Source organism: Aedes albopictus, chromosome 3 (assembly GCF_035046485.1).
Source record: "Aedes albopictus strain Foshan chromosome 3, AalbF5, whole genome shotgun sequence".
NCBI classification, from domain to species: Eukaryota; Metazoa; Arthropoda; class Insecta; order Diptera; family Culicidae; genus Aedes; species Aedes albopictus.
In genome coordinates, this window is record NC_085138.1 from 108,565,466 (window position 1) to 108,586,265 (window position 20,800).

The following is a 20,800-nucleotide window of genomic DNA, read 5'->3' on the forward strand; positions in this document are numbered from 1 at the left end:
GTATCCGCTGTAACTTGATTTCTAATTTGATTTCTGCATCCGCTGTAACTTCTACTACTGCTTCCGCGGTATATTTACCTTTTAAACTGCCATTCCGATGACATGCCCTCCGATCCTTCTCTCTAGGGCTTGATCGTGCAACAGTACTCTAACTCTCGTAGTTAGAACAATGCGGCCCGAGCGCTCATTTCTGGATACACTAAACACTTGTGTTGCTGCACAAAATAGTACTGCTTCCGATGATGGTTTCACTGTTATTGTATTTGCAGTGACTTTAAATTATCTTCAACAACTGTTCTTCCTTCAACAAGATCACTAGCTTTTCCGATGATTTTCTTTTACTCATTACTACAGCATTGTTCGTAATATGAGCAATGATTAATTTTCGTAATAAGTCCTTCAATCCTTCCATTGTCACTTATATTTTCTTTTGTTTCTTGTCACTGACTATCGCGTCCATTGTCGATTTTTTGTATATCACGTCTCTGGTCACTTATATTTTTTCTCATCACCAAATGTTACGATTCCATTTTCGGAAATTTTAAAGTCTTTGTAATTGTTTTCCCAATAGGTGATTAACCAGAACCTTCAGCATGGTTCCACACATTCGCCAATTTTATGATTTCTTCTGCATTCTTCACACTTTTCTTCAATTTGTCGGGCTTGATCGTCAATTTGTTTCCAAAAAAGTCTATTTTCTTCCTCATGATGGGTTTGTATATCAATTAAAAAAACACCGATCGCGAGTCAAGTTAGGCTAACATGCTCACTTTGCCTTACATTTACGTTAACTATTTTAATTATTTCTTCGTGTTGCACTGGTGGTTTCGGGGTTGATTTTTCATTCCCCCTTTCAGCTCACTTTTTACTTCCTAAAGACCACAGGTCACTACACATTTTTTTTAAAGCTCTTCGTGTTCGTTTAAATTCGTTCCGATTACACTCTCTTCAAATTTCGTTTAGTTGCGTTCCGATTACACTTTCTTACGTGGTCAATGTGGCAAATTTTGCCTTTTGCATTTCTTCTGCCAACTCGGCTAGTTGTTGTTTTATTAGAATCACTGTTACGATCATCAAAATAAGTGTTAAGACGAAACACAGAATGATCGTCACCGTCATGGTGCAAAATCCAATTTTTCACTTTTCACTGTCACTCGTCGCCATGTGTCCGTTCGGACTTTCATGGAAACGACATCTGTTCGGTTTTAGATTCAGGTTCTGCTCTGCCCTCGTTTATTTCATTTCAACCTATCGCTAGCTTGACTCTAGAATTCCACAAACAAATACTATGATAGGCTTTCTGAGGAAGGAGGTGCCTAGCATTGATCACGGCGATCGATATGTGAGGCTTTTTTACTGTAATTATATGCAAAACTGCATAGTACAATTTAGGTAGTTTCTCCTAGTGACAGTGGAGTTCTGTAATTTGAGATTTCTGTTTATTTGGGTCTGCTGAGTACAATGTACTCAGCAGGGTGCAATGATTTTTTGACCAGCACTTGAAGAGTGCATGGTTAGCATATGGTGTAATCGTCATTTGAGAATGAGTGAGTGCACAATGAGTAATCCACTTGTCTGTTCAAAAGGCTTTGCTAACAGGGTCACCGGTCGCCATATTGCGTTCCTTGATACGGGACGTACACTTTCTCTAGCTTAACACTTCGTTGACACGTGGAGAACGAGATGCGAAACGCACACTTACTCGATACGCGGGGACGAGGTGGACAACGCACACTAACTCGATGTCGCTCGCATAGCGACTTTTCTCAAACGTACAGCAAAGCTGGCGTAATCCAGTTAGTGTACAATTTAGAAGACAGATTTAGAATAATCGAGTGTACCAGCCAGGGTCGGGTTCAAAATCATAATTCTTTATTCATCGCATGCAGTTGTTCTTTTATACTTTTCAAGGTTCGATACGTTTTATAACTTTACTTAAAGAACACTATTTTAACGGCAAACGCGGGTCGTCAACACGGGTTATACAGGGTATTACCGTAGGTAACCTGTCGCGGTCGCCATGTTGCAGGTTTGAACTTACTTGACTGGGGCATTTGATAGCGATTTGTGACTAAAGACATCTTTAAGTTACGGTCGCCATGTTATATACCATATATGGTGAACATTTTTTTACCGAGAAGTAGTGCATCATGTTCAAGTGCCCTTAATCTTACGATACCAATTCTTAACACAAGTCAAATTTGATGTTTTATTTTTAAACAAGCTACCAGAACCGCTCCAAGGAGTTCCATGAGAATTGTAATCTTACTCACATAGTCCGACCGAAGACTATGGAGGATATCAAACTTATTGTTAACTGCCCATTAACTATCCCAAGTGGTTAGCAGTATCTGTGGTACAGAGTGCTGAGGGAAGTTTCGGTATGCATCGGAATACATTGAAACACATAGTCTCCTGGTCAGAACAAGAGTGTTCTGGATCTTGGAACTTGCATTCCTTTTATTTGGTAACAGATCAATCGTTACATACAAACACATTGTCAATCGAACTTAGACCCCTGGGGTGGCGGTGACAATATTTCGGCAATAGCATTTTTGGGTTGAAACTTGAGCCAAGCGCGTCGTTCAACGCACGACCACCAACGAGTAAAGTGTAATCAGCAAAACATGTGCACTCAAGAGCGTCGGTGCAAAGTGCTTATGCATGTTTTGGGTGAATGCGTGTATAGCATATTACGATACCGATTCTTAACACAAGCCAAACTTTAAAAGCATCCCGAAATAAAGCATATTCTCTTGTCCCATAGAATCAGTCTTTGATGAGGGACAAGCTCTTCGCGGGAACTGTGATAGAACAGAGAACGCGACACAGCTCCGTTGCTGTACGAACTAAGAATGATTTTATTGAGTTCTGTTTCATACTCGATCGGTGGTGGCTACGTGACATCGCCTGGGTGGCGCGATCGCAGTTGTGCTGATGTTTTATGTTTACCTCGATAGGTAGGACGCAAGAATTGTATGATTTTTTTTAGCGCTGTTTGATCAGTTTACATTGGTTTTGTACAAATTACTCTCTTTTTTTGCTCAATTTTTTTTCTAGTTTGTTCCAAGAGTTTTTCGACGATTTATAGCACATATTTTTAGTTGGTTTCCTTGTTGCTTTTTGATTGTTCACACTCTTGCATTTTTAATTGAATGTAGTCCAGCTTCTTGCTGAGCTGGTTTTTTTCACTATTGTCGTCTAATTACGCGTGAAAAAGTTTACAAATCACGGCGAATATAAGCACTATCGGTATTACCTTTAGCACACCAGCAGCGACAAACTTCAGAATCTTCACTTCGATCCTCACACGTTCGTGTACCACGGTCGCCATAAAAGATACTTCAATGTTGATTTCAGGAAACAGATTGACTCGTCGTTTAGTTTTATAAAAATTGGATATCTGCTTAATGTTAATATATAGATACTCATTCTGTCTGTAACTGCTGTCCGGATTGGCAGCCCACCGAATTCATCATTATAATTCACAATCTTTTAGGTATAATTCTAAATAAATACGAAATGATGTAGAACAGATTTCATGATATTGGAAAATGGACTTTCGGTACTGATCTAAAAATAAAATTTGGGCGTTTGATAGCGATTTCTGATTAAGGTTATCTTCGAGTTACGGTCGCCATGTGATGTATGGTGAACCTTTTACCGAGAAGTAGTGCATCATGTGCAAGTGCCCTTGATCTTACGACAGCAATTCTAAACACAAGTCAAATTTGGAAAATTATTTTTGAAAAAGCTATCAAAACCGTTCCAAGGAGTTTCATAAGAATTGTAATCTTACGACAACGGTTCTTGACACAAGTCAAATTTTGACATCATTTCGTAATTACGCATCCAGGTTTGCACCAAGGAGTTCCGTAAGAAAGGGATCAATACTTACCTACTTCTTACTTGTTGTCTGTACAATGTCTTCCCGATCGTCCGTGCAAGTGTAGGCCGTGAGCGGTCGTACGGCACTGGTTTTCTTTTCTGTTCTCACGACCAACGAGTCACACAATTAATTACAGCACTTTATTTCCTATAAACTTATCTTTCTAACACTTAACTACGATCATCCACCAAAACAACGACCGACGATCAACCACCGATAAGTCACCGCAGAGAGACGAAAACGTACGCCGACGGTCCACACAAGTTCTAAGGGCAATACACCACAGCCCCGGGTAACGACACCACAACAATACAACCACGCCCCGGCGTCAATCGCGGGCCTTTTAACTTGCCGTCGCAAGAACTCATTCTCCCGATCTGAAAAGAAATAAGAGAAAAGAGAAAAGCCAAACCGGGCGTCGTCCACTCTGGCTTCATTAGTTCGGCCACGTGACTGAGACCTTGTTGGGGTTCAGTCAGCGCTGCCGGGCGACAAACAAAAATTAAAAGAAAAACATTTCTCCGGCATTGGAGCGAGAACATTATATCACCAGGTCAACCAGCAACAAGCAGTAAGCATTCTCTCTGCTTGCATCGCTCGTTTCTTGGTTAACCGGCGTTGGTCTATAAACATGACCGTGAAATCCACATGTGATGTAATCCACTAATTGCGTGGAGCACCATGGGGAAATAAAGGGTCTTTCTTAGATCAATGGTGATCATTGATCTTTAGAATTATTCAATACAGGGAGGGAAATGCTTCCTTCGGTCGGCAGGACCGCTACACAAGCACCGTTCTGTCAAGTCCTGATGTTAAGGTTCGATTTATAACACTTTTCTACGTCAACGGAACTTGCGTGATATCAAGAATAACTACTAGACTCGGTCCAAGGTCCACTTATGATTGAATTTTATTTCTACTCAACTTAACTACCGAGGCCTCGTTCTCGGTGGCGGACGTGACCCTTTTTGTTATGTCAGCATAACCGCGTTCACTGCCCGGGTGGTCATCGCCCGGGTGGTGTGATCGCGTTTATGCTGATCATTTGTTTACGCAGTTTTCACTGCTATGTTTATGTAGAGCTTATCGCTGTTATAAGAATGTAGGGCCGCATCCACCACAGTTCTTTCAGTTGCATACTTAGCAACTATAAAGCTGTTCATTTTAGATGCTGGTTAGTTAACAATTAATAGTAATTACTTACAGTTTCAGTATATTACAGTGTCTTTTCTGGGTGTCGGTAACCGGGAAAACGTGGTTTGAACAATCATATAAGAATTTTCTTATACTGGGTGGAGCTGATTGTAGTCAATAAACTGTAAAAATTGATCTTGCAAACAATCGAAATTATCCACTTAATGTATCACTAATGTGCATCAAATGTTGACTCACTGTGTACAATAAATACTCTTAATAAATAAATTATTTTCCATTCTGTCTGTCGCTGCTGTCCGAATTGGCAGTCCACCGAATTCATTAGCTCATCATTATAGTTCAAAATCTTTTAGGTACAATTCTACGGAAATACGAAACGATCTAGAACAGATTTAATGATGTTGGAAAATGGACTCTTGATACGAATCTAAAAATAAAATTTGGCCATTTGATAGCGATTCCTGACTAAAGTTAACTTCGAGTTACGGTCGCCATGTGATACACCATATTTGGTGAACCTTTTACCGAGAAGTAGTGCATCATGTGCAAGTGCCCTTGATCTTACGACAGCAATTCTTAACATAAGTCAAATTGGGAAAATCGTTTTTGGAAAAGCTATCAAAACCGTTCCAAAGAGTTCCATAAGAATTGTAATCTTACGACAACGATTCTTAACACAAGTCAAATTTTGACATCATTTCGTAATTACGCATCCAGGATTGCACCAAGGAGTTCCGTAAGAAAGGGATTAAGTATTGACTTACCTACTTCTTACTTGTTGTATGTACAATGTCTTCCCGATGGTCAGTGCAAGCACCGTTCTTCAAGTTGCATACTTAGCAGCTATAAAGCTGTTCATTTTGGTTGCTGGTCAGTTAACAGTTAATAGTAATTACTTATAGTTTCAGTATATTACAGTGTCTTTTCTGGGTGTCGGTAACCGGGAAAACGTGGTTTGAACAATCTTTACACATAAATTACATATAAGAATTTTCTTATACTGGGTGGAGCTGACTGTAGTCAATAAACTTTAAAAATTGATCTTGCAAACAATCGAAATTATCCACTTAATGTATCACTAATGTGCATCAAATGTTGACTCACTGTGTACAATAAATACTCTTAATAAATAAATTATTTTCCATTCTGCCTGTCGCTGCTGTCCGAATTGGCAGTCCACCGAATTCATTAGCTCATCATTATAATTCAAAATCTTTTAGGTACAATTCTACAGAAATACGAAACGATCTAGAACAGATTTAATGATGTTGGAAAATGGACTCTTGATACTAATCTAAAAATAAAATATGACCATTTGATAGCGATTCCTGACAAAAGTTTACTTCGAGTTACGGTCGCCATGTGATACACCATATTTGGTGAACCTTTTACCGAGAAGTAGTGCATCATGTGCAAGTGCCCTTGATCCTACGACAGCAATTCTTAACATAAGTCAAATTGGGAAAATCGTTTTTGGAAAAGCTATCATAACCGTTCCAAAGAGTTCCATAAGAATTGTAATCTTACGACAACGATTATTAACACTTTGACATCATTTCGTAATTACGCATCCAGGATTGCACCAAGGAGTTCCGTAAGAAAGGGATCAATATTTACCTACTTCTTACTTGTTGTCTGTACAATGTCTTACCGATGGTCAGTGCAAGCGCCGTTCTTTAAGTTGCATACTTAGCAGCTGTATAAAGCTGTTCATTTAAGTTGCTGGTCAGTTAATAGTTAATAGTAATTACTTATAGTTTCAGTATATAACAGTGTCTTTTCTGGGTGTCGGTAACCGGGAAAACGTACTTTGAACAAACTATATATAAATTACCATACCAGAATTTCCCCTTACTGGGCGGTGCTGACTGTAGCCAGTAAACTGATACAATTTATCTTACAAATACTCGAAATAATCTACTTAATGTATCACAAATGTACATCAAATGTTGACTCACTGTGTACAATGAATACTCTTGATAAGTCACCGAATTCATTAGCTATAATGATGAGCTTTAACATTTTTTTAGCAACGAGTTTACAGAAATACGAAACGATCTAGAACAGACTCAATGATATTGGAAAATGGACTCTTGATACCTACTAACCTGAAATTAAAATTTGGGCATTTGATAGCGATTCCTGACTAAAGTTTACTTCGAGTTACGGTCGCCATGTGATACACCATATTTAGTGAACCTTTTACCGAGAAGTAGTGCATCATGTGCAAGTACCCTTGATCTTACGACAGCAATTCTTAACATAAGTCAAATTGGGAAAATCGTTTTTGGAAAGCTATCAAACCCGTTCCAAAGAGTTCCATAAGAATTGTAATCTTACGACAACGATTCTTAACACAAGTCAAATTTTGAAAGTATTTCGTAATAATGCATCCAGGATTGCACCAAGGAGTTCCGTAAGAAAGGGATCAATACTTACCTACTTCTTACTTGTTGTCTGTACAATGTCTTCCCGATCGTCCGTACAAGCACCGTTCTGTCAAGTCCTGATGTGAAGGTTCGATTTATAACACTTTTCTACGTCAACGGAACTTGCGTGATATCAAGAATAACTACTAGACTCGTCCAAGGTCCACTTATGATTGAATTTTATTTCTACTCAACTTAACTACCGAGGCCTCGTTCTCGGTGGCGGACGTGACCCTTTTTGTTATGTCAGCATAACCGCGTTCACTGCCCGGGTGGTCATCGCCCGGGTGGTGTGATCGCGTTTATGCTGATCAATTGTTTACGCAGTTTTCACTGCTATGTTTATGTAGAGCTTATCGCTGTTATAAGAATGTAGGGCCGCATCCACCACAGTTCTTTCAGTTGCATACTTAGCAGCTATAAAGCTGTTCATTTTAGTTGCTGGTCAGTTAACAGTTAATAGTAATTACTTACAGTTTCAGTATATTACGGTGTCTTTTCTGGGTGTCGGTAATCGGTAAAACGTGGTTTGAACAATCTATACACAAATTACATATCATAATTTTCCTATACTGGGCGGTTCTGACTGTAGCTGGCAAACTAATACAATTTATCTTACAAATACTCGAAATAATCTTCTTAATGTATCAATAATGTGCATCAAATGCTGACTCACTGTGTACAATGAATACTCTTGATAAATAAATTATTGCCCATTTTGTCTGTCCGAATTGGCAGTCCACCGAATTCAATAGCTCTTTATTACAACTCACAATCTATTAGGTACAATTCTACAAAAATACGAAACGATGTAGAACGGATTTAAAGATATTGGAAAATGGACTTTCGGTACTAATCTGAATATAAAATTTGGTCATTTGATAGCGATTCCTGACTAAAGTTATCTTCGAGTTACGGTCGCCATGTGATACACCATATATGGCGAGCCTTTTACCGAAATGTAGTGCATCATGTGCAAGTGCCCTTGATCTTACGACAGCAATTCTTAGCGCAAGTCAAATTTGGAAAATTATTTTTGAAGAAGCTATCAAAACCGTTCCAAGGAGTTCCGTAAGAATTGTAATCTTACGACAACGATTCTTAACACAAGCCAAATTTTGAAAGCATTTCGTAATAATGCATCCATGATTGCACCAAGAAGTTCCGTTAGCAAGGGATTAATACTTACCTACTTCTTACTTGATGTCTGTACAATATCTACCCGATCGTCAGTGCAAGTATCGTTCTTTGAGTTGCATGCTTAGCAGCTATAGAGCTGTTCATTTTAGTTGCTGGTCAGTTAACCCTTTAATACCCAATCCCGCCTTTAGACGGGGTATAGTTTGAGCATTTTTGTAATTTTTGTTTCGTGGAAAAGCAAAATTTTTATATTTTTGGCTGATATTTAGGACTGTTTTGTATATCTCAAAATAAATTTTGGTGTATTTTGAAACATACTAACATTTTTTTAAAAATCATTGAAAAATTGATGTTTTAGTCACCTTCCAGAAGTCATTGTTTATTTTGTTTTAAATCGCTACAATTTGACATATTTTAAATTTTTCCCAAATCATTCTATCCTAGTTTAATAGTTTAAGGGAATCGAATAAACTCTAAAATTATTTTCCTTTAAATTACACGGAAAATAAAAATTTCAATGAAAAAAAAATTAAATTAAAATATTTCAACAATAATCATAAAATCTCAAAATGTTTTCATCTTAAAAAATACGTACCCCAAATAGGCATCCAAGAAAAATATAAAAGTGTGGGAATGTTCAAAAATAAAAATTAGAAAAATCAAAAACTGAAATTCACGAAATCGAGAATTAAAAAGAATCATCTTCCAAAACATGTTTAAATCGATTTTAGATGACGAAAAATGATATTTAGATCAAAATCAAAAATTAGGGTATTAGAGGGTTAATAGTAATCACTTTCAAAATCTTTTAGGTACAATTCTACAGAAATACGAAACGATCTAGAACAGATTTAATGATGTTGGAAAATGGACTCTTGATACTAATCTAAAAATAAAATATGACCATTTGATAGCGATTCCTGACAAAAGTTTACTTCGAGTTACGGTCGCCATGTGATACACCATATTTGGTGTACCTTTTACCGAGAAGTAGTGCATCATGTGCAAGTGCCCTTGATCCTACGACAGCAATTCTTAACATAAGTCAAATTGGGAAAATCGTTTTTGGAAAAGCTATCAAAACCGTTCCAAAGAGTTCCATAAGAATTGTAATCTTACGATAACGATTATTAACACAAGTCAAATTTTGACATCATTTCGTAATTACGCATCCAGGATTGCACCAAGGAGTTCCGTAAGAAAGGGATCAATATTTACCTACTTCTTACTTGTTGTCTGTACAATGTCTTCCCGATGGTCAGTGCAAGCGCCGTTCTTTAAGTTGCATACTTATCAGCTATAAAGCTGTTCATTTTAGTTGCTGGTCAGTTAACAGTTAATAGTTATTACTTATAGTTTCAGTATATTACAGTGTCTTTTCTGGGTGTCGGTAACCGGGAAAACGTCCTTTGAACAAACTATATATAAACTACCATATCAGAATTTTCCCTTACTGGGCGTTGCTGACTTTGGCCAGTAAACTGATACAATTTATCTTACAAATACTCGAAATGATCTACTTAATGTATCACTAATGTGCATCAAATGTTGACTCACTGTGTACAATGAATACTCTTAATAAATAAATTATTTTCCATTCTGTCTGTTGCTGCTGTCCGAATTGGCAGTCCACCGAATTCATTAGCTCATCATTATAAATCAAAATCTTTTAGGTATAATTCTACAGAAATACAAAACGATCTAGAACAGATTTTATTATATTGGAAAATGGGCTCTTTATACTAATCTAAAAATAAAATTTGGCCATTTGATAGCGATTCCTGACTAAAGTTTGAAACGTCTTATGACCCCGGGAGCACTCGTCGTCCCAGACGGGGACTAACTTAAGCCCCAAGCAGCTGGTCTGAGCCTCGGCCGCTTCCGGGGTGGGCACTCAAGGCCATCTTTTGCGAGTTTCACGAGGTCATCTAAAGCACGAGACTGTAGAATATTGGTGGGTGCGCTATCGAGGACCGTCGCGGAGTTAACCTGAGCGTCGTATGCGGCACGAAATTCAGGTTGAGATCCGACTAAGGCTCCGGTAAAGTAGCATACGGTACCGATAATAGTACCACGAATAAAAGAATACAGGGAAAACTTCCAACCGACGTAGCCGACACCGGACACTGGGGTGTGATTTCGCTCCATGTGAAGGTGTGAGCCATAATCGGTGAGTTTGCCGTGCATTAGGAAATTCTTGGTAGAATCGGTATGAGGAAAGAGACCGAGTTTCTTGACCACGTCAAAAGTTCGAGGAAGGTTGGTGTTCAAGGAAACGACGTAACACAAGCCAGGGACAGCAGCGATCGCGGACTTGGTTACGGCGACGAGTTTCGGGTTGGGATCGGATTTAAAATCCAAGCAAAAGGCTTGGCAAAAGGAGCGGGACAGGAAGTCTGGTGGGGAGAATAACTCGTGATGAAGAGTTTCAGGACGAGCGAAGTGGCGTTGGTCGGAGACCAACTGGTGGCGGACCTCAAGGAGATCCAGGTTCGAACTGTGGAGTTCATATGGGTGCATCATTGTAAATGCCGATGTTGTTTGCGGTTTAGTGCAGAAGTGTATGTTCTATGCGACAGCGCCTAGAGATGTGTATATATAGTAACTGGTACTACGGATGTGTTTGGGGTTTATCCGAAGAGCTCCGCACCACCTTCGTCCAAAATAAGCTTTATGCTTACCTAGGTCAGTCTTCTAAGGTTGTCGTTCTCAACTCCTTCTTTGATCCCTTCGGGATGAGAGTGCTAGGTTCCTATTGCTTGGAATCCTCTGCCGTTGTCACCAACGAGCCGGATCGTCTTGCCTCCTGTCGCTCTCTCACCGATCGGTTCGTTGGTGGATGTTCGTTTTAAATCTACCGTTTAAAGCCTAACTTATACAAAAGGTTTCCCTAATTTCATACACCGTAATACACTGAACAAATTTGTTACCGTTCGGTAACAAGTTATCTTCGAGTTACGGTCGCCATGTGATACACCATATTTGGTGAAACTTTTACCGAGAAGTACTGCATCATGTGCAAGTGCCCTTGATCTTACGACAGCAATTCTTAACATAAGTCAAATTGGAAAAATCGTTTTTGGAAAAGATATCAAAACCGTTCCAAGGAGTTCCATAAGAATTGTGATCTTACTACACTGATTCTTAACTCAAGTTAAATTTTGAAAGTATTTCATAATAATGCATCCACGATTGCACCAAGGAGTTCCGTAAGATAGGTGGGAGGGCGCAAAACATTTTCTTTCTTTTTTGCACTTGCTCCTGAGCTAAACACTTACTTTAAAGAAACCGCGACATGCCGACTTGGACAGAAACCTCGAACGCGAAAATATCGGGATTTTCTTTCGATTGAGTATATCGCGTCCCTAGTCACGGGACGTTCACTTTCACTATTTCACTAGTTTAACATCGATCCGCGACTATTTCACTTTACTTAACATCGATCCGCGGGAACGAGGTGAAGACGCGCACTAACTCGAGTCGCTCACATAGAGACTCGAACTTGGACTTTTCTCAACAGTACAGCCAATCTGGAGTAATCCAGTTGGGGTACAATTCAGAAGACAGATTTGGAATAGTCGATAGCCTGAAAGGTGTGTACCAGTCAGGGTCGAGTTCAAAATCAGAATCCTCTATTCATCAGATACACTTGCCCTTTTATACATTTCAAGGTTCAATACATTTCAAGGTTTAACATAACAATTTGCTTAATACATAGATGAGACGACTGGAGTGACAAATAACCAAAAATGCTTATGGTTTGTTTTACGTGAGGCCAGGCGCTAGGCTTGCAATTTGATCCTTCCACGCCGTATGCTATCGGCCCTCGTACCTCACAAGTAGAAGTGGAGAGAGAGTCGATAGAACGATGCACTCGTGGTTAACCCTCAAGGTTCGATTATTGCTACTACCAATGGCGATACGTCAACTTGACATAGCCAAATAAAACTGGGGCATTTGTCACAATAGATCTAAAAGCTGGTCGCAGTGACTTATATACCCAACAAGGAATAAAAAAAAAACCCTCAAGAGGATACCTTAAATGAAGGTCCGTTTTGGGACCCTGGGGTCCATTGGACCCCAACATATATTCTCGCGTATATCGTGATCCTTACTTTATGAAAGGATGATGTTTTCAGCAAAGATGTTAGGAAAGTCAAGGCCTATCTAGTGATGAACAATTTAGTTCGGGAAGTTTCCGCTAGGTGGTGCTAGTGAGCATTGAAAAATGCCCCCGATCTACAGGATATAACGTACCTAAACAAGCGTACCTAAACAATTCCATACAAAAGTTGTTGCACGGAGAAGGGAGGAGCCCTTAAGTTGTCAAATTTTGCGTTTCGTAATATTTGAATAAACCCAAGAGGTATCAGAGACAACACAAACTTTCTATACATTCCGAATCTCAAGATATTCAAGCTAAATTTAACTTTCAATCCATAATTTGAATAAACAATAGCGCCACCTACTGGGCTAATTCCAATTCAATTTGTTCATCACAAGATTGCCCTTGGTTTATTGAACAATTTTGTCGAAGACAGCATTATTCTAGGGAGTGACGATCAAACGATATAATCATTCATGTCGTGGGGTCCAATGGACCCCAGGGGACCAAAATCGCCCAGTTCAACTTTGACATAAAAAATAATCTATAGTACGCCATGAAATATTTGTTATTTTTGCACAAATAACTCATCGTGGTGTAGTTTGAAGGTACTGTGAAAACGGGACCGATGTGTCAATTCAAACTTTTTTGCGACCACTTCAAAGTGGCTCTGGGGTCCAATGGACCCCAGGTATCCATTAGAGGGTTAATGACTTCCATATGTTCTGTTGATATTGCATAACAGTGCGCTTTTGCACTTGTTTTTTTTTTTATTTTCGGTGTGGGTATGGTTGGTTTGCTACAGTCGGTCCTCAATGTTGTGGCATTTACGTTAATGGTATGCTACAAGTAGTCGACATCACGGGTCAACTGTTGGAAACTGAATAAATGTATTATGCTTTTCTCTTGACAGAGTTTGTTCAAATTCACTTTGGTGCCGGGTGCACCGCTGCAGGTCTCACTCCGGGCTGAAGCACCTAAACTGCTGACTTAGCGTTTGACGCGGCGTCGGATGACGCCCGCTCAGACGCCCAAGTTATTTCGCCTGGTCGCTGCCTCCAGCGACCGGATGCGGCTCATGTTGCGTCGCCAACGCCACACGATGATGATGATGACCGCCACCAGGATGAAGCCGCCATCCATTGAGTAAGATATCACGTCGTGGTACGTGATGCTGCCATGTTGAACGTTGTTGCTTTCGTCTTCTCCGAAGGGCCACATTTTGAAGTTACTGTACGGTTTGTTGATTGATCGATAATGACGATCGATCTAGGCTGCGCCACCCTGCTAGGCTTCCTTGCCTGTTTGCTGGGGGCATTTTTGTTGATGACGCTGCTGATAGGTGATTGCCCGGGTGGCGACACAAATTGTGCTGACCACGGGCGGCGATCGTTGAATGCGTTTCGCTGCTATGGAAGTACTTGTCAAAGGGTCGTTACCCATTCTGACTATGTGAACCTCCAATAGGGATCAATACTTACCTACTTCTTACTTGTTGTCTGTACAATGTCTTCCCAATGGTTAGTGCAAGCGCCGTTCTTTAAGTTGCATACTTAGCAGCTATAAAGCTGTTCATTTTAGTTGCTGGTCAGTTAATAGTTAATAGAAATTACTTATAGTTTCAGTATATTACAGTGTCTTTTCTGGGTGTCGGTAACCGGGAAAACGTACTTTGAACAAACTATATATAAATTACCATATCAGAATTTCCCCTTACTGGGCGGTGCTGACTGTAGCCAGTAAACTGATACAATTTATCTTACAAATACTCGAAATGATCTACTTAATGTATCACTAATATACATCAAATGTTGACTCACTGTGTACAATGAATACTCTTAATAATTTTTTTTTTCCATTCTGTCTGTTTCTGCTGTCCGAATTGGCAGTCCACCGAATTCATTAGATCATCATTATAGATCAAAATCTTTTAGGTACAATTCAACAAAAATACGAAACGATCTAGAACAGATTTAATGATGTTGGAAAATGGACTCTGGATACTAATCTGAAACTAAAAATTGGGCATTTTAAAGAGATTCCTGACTAAAGTTTTCTTCGGGTTACGGTCGCCATGTGATACACCATATTTGGTGAACCTTTTACCGAGATGTAGTGCATCATGTGCAAGTGTAGACGGTCGTGCGGTCACGGCACTGGATTTCTTTCCTTTCGTAATTCCGACACTAGCAAAATCCATTAATTGTTCAATTATATTTACACTCTTTACACTCCTAGACTACTCTTAAATTATAACTGTAAGCAGTAAGCATTCTCTCTGCTTGCATCGCTTGTTTCTGGTTAACCGGCGTCGGTCTATAAACATGACCGTGAAATCCACATCTGATGTAATCCACTAATTGCGTGGAGTATCATGGGGAAATAAGGGGTTCTTTCTTAGATCAATGGTGATCATTGATCTTTTTGAACTATTCAATACGGGGAGGGAATGCTTCCTTTGGTCGGCAGGACCGCTATACAAGTGCCCTTGATCTCTCGACAGCAATTCTTAGCACAAGTCAAATTTGGAAAATCATTTTTGAAAAAGCTATCAAAACCGTTCCAAGGAGTTCCATAAGAATTGTGATCTTACGACACTGATTCTTAACACAAGTCAAATTTTGACATCACTTCGTAATAACGCACCGCGTTAACCGAGTGGCCAAGGGTTTCCACTGATTTTACACGGAATTTGTCATCGAAGGTAAACTCATAAACAGATTTCTTAACGTTGTTGGCCAGAAGTTGTAATTTTCCAAATGTAGGGGAAAAGCGGGTAACACCGTCAGGGTGGGTAAGCCCGTCACCCCAATGATTCTACCAGAAAATAATTATTTAGTAGCTTTTTGGCCACATACCATATTTGTTTTTATCATTTTTACTCTTTTAAGACACATTATACCAACATTGACCTGTCAAACGCGAAGAAAATAAACAAAACAAACGCACACGTTGTTGCACCAACGGTGGATGTAATTTTTCGTCGGTAGAATTTAGCCTCTGGATTACAAAACAAGTATATAAATTTATTTTAATCAATCATGTATTCACATCTGTACTATTCTTTAGTGCCAAGATTTATCGAACGGTCAGTTTCAACAACTTTTCAGAAATTACGGTGCAATTTAGGAAAAGTTGGCTTTTCGGGTAAGACCGTCACTCATCAGCGAGGGTTATTTCAGGAACTCTTTTTGGGATTTCTTCGGGTATTCCTCCAGTGATTCTTCAAGGAATCACCTGAGGGCTGGCAAAATAGAATCATAATTATTTTTATCTTGTTTAGTTAATCGAGGCGCAATCACGTTCAACGCTTTACGGAGCCGAACGTTATATCAAGCTAAAAGTTACGATATATCGAGGTATGACCGTGTGTGATGGGTTCGATTTCCAGTCGGTCCAGGATCTTTTCGTAAAGGAAATTTCCTTGACTTTCTTGGACATATACTATAAAACATCTTCGTGCCTGTCACACGATATACTCATTCAAAATGGTCATTGGCAAAGGCAGCTCTCAGTTAATAACTGTGGAAGGGCTCATAGAACAAGCATAACAACAGGCTTTTTCCAGTTGGAACGTAATGCCAAGAAGAAAAAGAAGAAGAGAACGAGCGAGGTGTTTTGGTAGTATGGACTTTTTTACAACGGTGCGAGAGGATAAATCATAGGCTGTTCTTTTCAGTTATACTGATGTACATGGAGAACAACATCATGAACGCTTAAGTAGATTTTTCCTTATTTTTCATTCGGCCAAACCGCAAAATTACCCTTTTGGCCAAATGGTTGATTAGAAAAATTGGTAAACCATCACAAATCATCAAAAATATATTGGAAACATTTTCAAATTAAAATCTTCAAAAGTATCTTGAAAAAAGGTATGACGGAGTTACCCCATAGGGGTGACGGTCTTACCCGCACTGCATTAACAATATCAATATTTAATATGTTTGTGATATGTTCATAATTCAATGGAATAAACATATTTTGAAAATTTTAATGCACAAATCTTATAAAATACTCATGAATCAAACATTCTGCGTAGTCAAAATATCAAATTACCTCTTACATTAATTTTGAATAATCCCAATGCTTAAGGTGACGGGGTTACCCCTTCATCCCCTATCTGTTAAACCTAAATTACTCATTTATTGTTACAAAACTATATTTTAGTTTACTTGCCCACTCGTTGAAATCTTCTTCTCGGGTGTTCAGGCTACGGTTTCGCGTTTGTCCATCGTCCATCGTTCCTGACGACGCAAATGTTCGATTGGAGTTTTATTGTTCACTTCTTTGTCACGGTTTATTTCAATGGAATATATGGATTCCAGATAGTTCATCTTGGATGAATGAAAACACTCAAGGAAGTTGATGATTTATGGAGGTTGCGTAAGAAAGGCTTTGCTGTGTTGTGTAAAAGTTAAGTGTTCTGTATGTTTGGAAATGAGATTGACGGGATGGTATTGTAATACCACACTTTTCTTCTGTTATAAACTAACTCCGAATGACGGGCCCCCTGTATTCAAAAATGTATCTTATATCTTATGTTTAAATTTTAGATTACATTCTCCCCCACTTAAACTTAACCCAAACTTTACTCGTCTAGTGTAAGATTCTCCGCTCTCGCTCTCTTTACTAAGGTACCAACATTCTAGTATTTCGAAACGTGAAATTAAAGCTCAAGAGAGAAAGCTCGCGTCTCTTACTTAGTATTTAATTGGAAGCGGCTATTTAGAATGCTCCTTTATATAAATCATATGTGTTTTATTATTTTATACCCCGGTAGTTATGCATTCTTCAGGCATAACATATGCCCTTGAGAACAGACTTGCAGAAGCAAGCAAAACTAGGTCACCAGCTGACCAGCTACCGTGTGTGATTTGCAATTTCGTTTTCACGCATGACGCATAAGATGATGCAATTGATTTAATGACTAATTAATTAGGCTATGATCAGTTCAAGGGATGCTTACTCTGGACTTCTTGTAATTGTTCATAAGCTTTTCTTGCGTATTTTTTTTTTTTTTTACTTTTACTTCAGTACTGTTTATGAATGTTCCACTTACACTCGGCGCAATGTGCTCAATTGCACTTCTCGCCTTGCTGCATCGTTCACACTGGTTTTAATGTACTTGGCGTACATTCTTGCGAGTACTAGAATCAGCATAACTATCACCACATCGGTTTGATATAATTGATTGGGTGTAATGCGACAATTCTTCCAATGGCCCATTCTGTTTTACCCCGTCTTCCTTGATGACCACGAGTTGATCTAGTTTAATTTCCATTGGAGATTTACTGCCCTTGTTTGTGCGTAATTGTAGCTGCGTCAAATACTCCGTTGACCAGCGTTTCCAGAAGAGCTAAAAGCGTTTCTTCATGAGTTGAAACCTTTTCAATTTTGAATCTGGAATTTCCTTTAAATCGTCCTCAGGAATATCCTGCAAGTGTTCTCCAGTGAGAAAATGTCCCGGAGTGAGTATCTGCCCAAGTAACACAGTTTGTTATATAATAGTTTAAAATTCACGATTTGGACATAACTAGATGTTTTTTTCTTGTATTTTTGACTTAATATCAAGCACTTATATTATCAAAACAGCGCAAAAAATGGCGGCTTATAAAACATCTTACAAGTTGGATAAGATGTATCCTAATACATAAATACAACTAAAAATGACGTTCCTAATTAACCTTCATATATTCATTAGGTATTATCAAGTCAACTTTTGATAACATAAGCTTTCAAAATGCAGGTATAAAACAATCAAATTTTTAGTTGAATTGTAACAATTTTATAATGATATCTAGCTAGTAGAAAACTCTTATAATACATATCACATTTATATAGATTTAGAACTAATTTTTTGCCCATTATATAACTTGTAGAAACCATTTATAGTACAAGTCAGCAAAAATCCGTCCTAAATGTTTGGCGTAGTAGCCGACACAAAAATGAAACGAAACAAAATAATGTATAATAAACAAATGATTCAATTTGTTTACCAAGCTATTTATCATCAAAATGATTTGTTGGTGATAAAGTAAATTGCCTTATTTTAAATAGCAAATTATTAAATGCGTTACACTCAGTAATGCTAATGCTGTTTTACCTGCGGTTCAAGATTTGTGGTGAACCTTCCGATTTTACTTGCCCTTTTTTCATGCGCCATTAAGTTAGGTAAAATAATGCATCATAAATCCAACAAATTTTTTGAGATTTTTCTAAATCCACATGAAGATAAATATGGCTGACTCTCGTTGAAGCTCACACTGCCATTCAAAAATTTTGGGAACAACTCATGCTTTAATCATGGATGAAATTTATCTTTTGATTTATTACTGAATATTACTTAAGTGAGATTTAAATATTATAAGATAAAAAAACAAAAAAAATCTTTGAAATAATTAACAATTCGAGAGGAAAAATATTTTTCTCTCATGTGATAATAATTGTACAAATATTTTGAACAGGTACTTTCACCTAGAAATTTTTTTAAATGGATTTGAAAAAGTGTAAATTGCGTTGAAAGAACATAATGAGAACAATTGTATGATAGACTGCAGAAAGTATTGTAATAAGGTTTTCTGGACGTCTTGTCAACATCTTTTAGACATGTTTACATATTAGCTGTGCTAAAATATTGCGACTACCATTAAAAAACGTTAATATAACTAAATTACAACTTGTATCAATGCCGGACTTTATCTGTCAAAACGTCAAATCAAAACAAAACATTGTTGGTTTGTTTCGCAGAAGCCCCGGCGGATCGTTTTGCGTCCCGGATTCCACGGGAATGTAAGTTCCCAGTTTCTAATCCCCGACGGTAATTAATCAGCGTTGCAAAGTCCGCAAAATCACGCGTATACATCGGTGCACTTATATTGACCAGAAGCTCCTCGTAATGGATTACGGCTATAACACACCACATCGGACCGCTAAAATAAGATTCCGGTAAGGATCACGCCCGTTAGGTTGATTACGTTTATCATCGGCCAGATATTAGCAGTCCAGCACACTTATTTGGTAAGAAGGATGACGATTTGGGGCCAGATTCCGCACAGCACCTGATTGAGGAAAATAGTGAATCTGCTGTGGCTAGGGTATGTAAGAATAGTTGATGTAGTCCTTTTTCGTGGAGGAGGTTTTCGTAATAGAATCAGCACGGAAGCAGCTGGAAAGTGACCCAGTAGACACAAGAATCAGGTTTAGCAGGAGCTTTTTCTCTGGGAGTTGGACCAGAAATATATGTTGGACGTCAAGTGACACTCGAGCGAACTCGGCACCAGTTTCTATGAAAATAGCCACGGTATATTATCTTGACGCATACTATTGTGAAAACGTAAAAAAAGGTTAGTTGCGCTTGCTAATGTATTTGATGCTCTAATCAGGTTATACAGCAGTAAAAATAATGCTTTTCACACCAGGTAATGCCAATGAAAATTTTTTGAAATAAGTTATCAGTCAGCATAAATTGAGCTTCATTACAGCGTAAGATGTATTCCCATACATCTATGAAACATTTATAAAACAACTTTTGACAATCCCATTTATCAAGATGTTTTCTGTGTTACTTAAGCCAATAGTTGTGATATATTGCTCCTCCTTGTCATCATGTAGCTGTTTAATACCCAGATCCGCATCCGGGATATCTTTGATGACTTCCATGTTATTTGACACCCACTTTCGTAGCGGGAATCCAGCCGCTTGAAGAATGCCGCTCACTTGTTGGCGCAATGAAATTGCTTCCTCGCAAGTTTCTGCACCGCTGATGAAATCATCTATGTAAAAATCGTTGAGAATAGCAGCCGCTGCCAGAGGATAAGTTTCGCGCTGATCTTTGCCAATTTGAACCAGTGTCCGTGTAGCTAAGTACGGTGCAGATGCCGTTCCATAAGTAACTGTTTGCAACTCATACGTCGAAATCGGATGAGTTGGATCTTTCCGCCATAGTATTCGTTGTAGTGGTGTCCTCACCGTGGACCCACACCTGCCGATACATTTTCTCGACGTCCGCTGTAATTGCAACGCGATGTGTCCGAAATCGCATTACAATTGAAACCAAATCTTGTTGTAATGTTGGCCCAACCA

At 38.7% G+C, this 20,800-nt stretch overlaps 1 long non-coding RNA gene across 1 annotated transcript; it reads left to right on the plus strand.

Annotated features, from left to right (window-relative positions):
• Positions 1 to 1,334: 1,334 nt before the first annotated feature.
• On the plus strand, positions 1,335 to 17,049 carry LOC115267940 (uncharacterized). Its single transcript, XR_009999185.1, has 2 exons — positions 1,335 to 12,505; positions 12,644 to 17,049. It is a non-coding gene; the product is annotated as an uncharacterized LOC115267940 (long non-coding RNA).
• Positions 17,050 to 20,800: the final 3,751 nt, after the last annotated feature.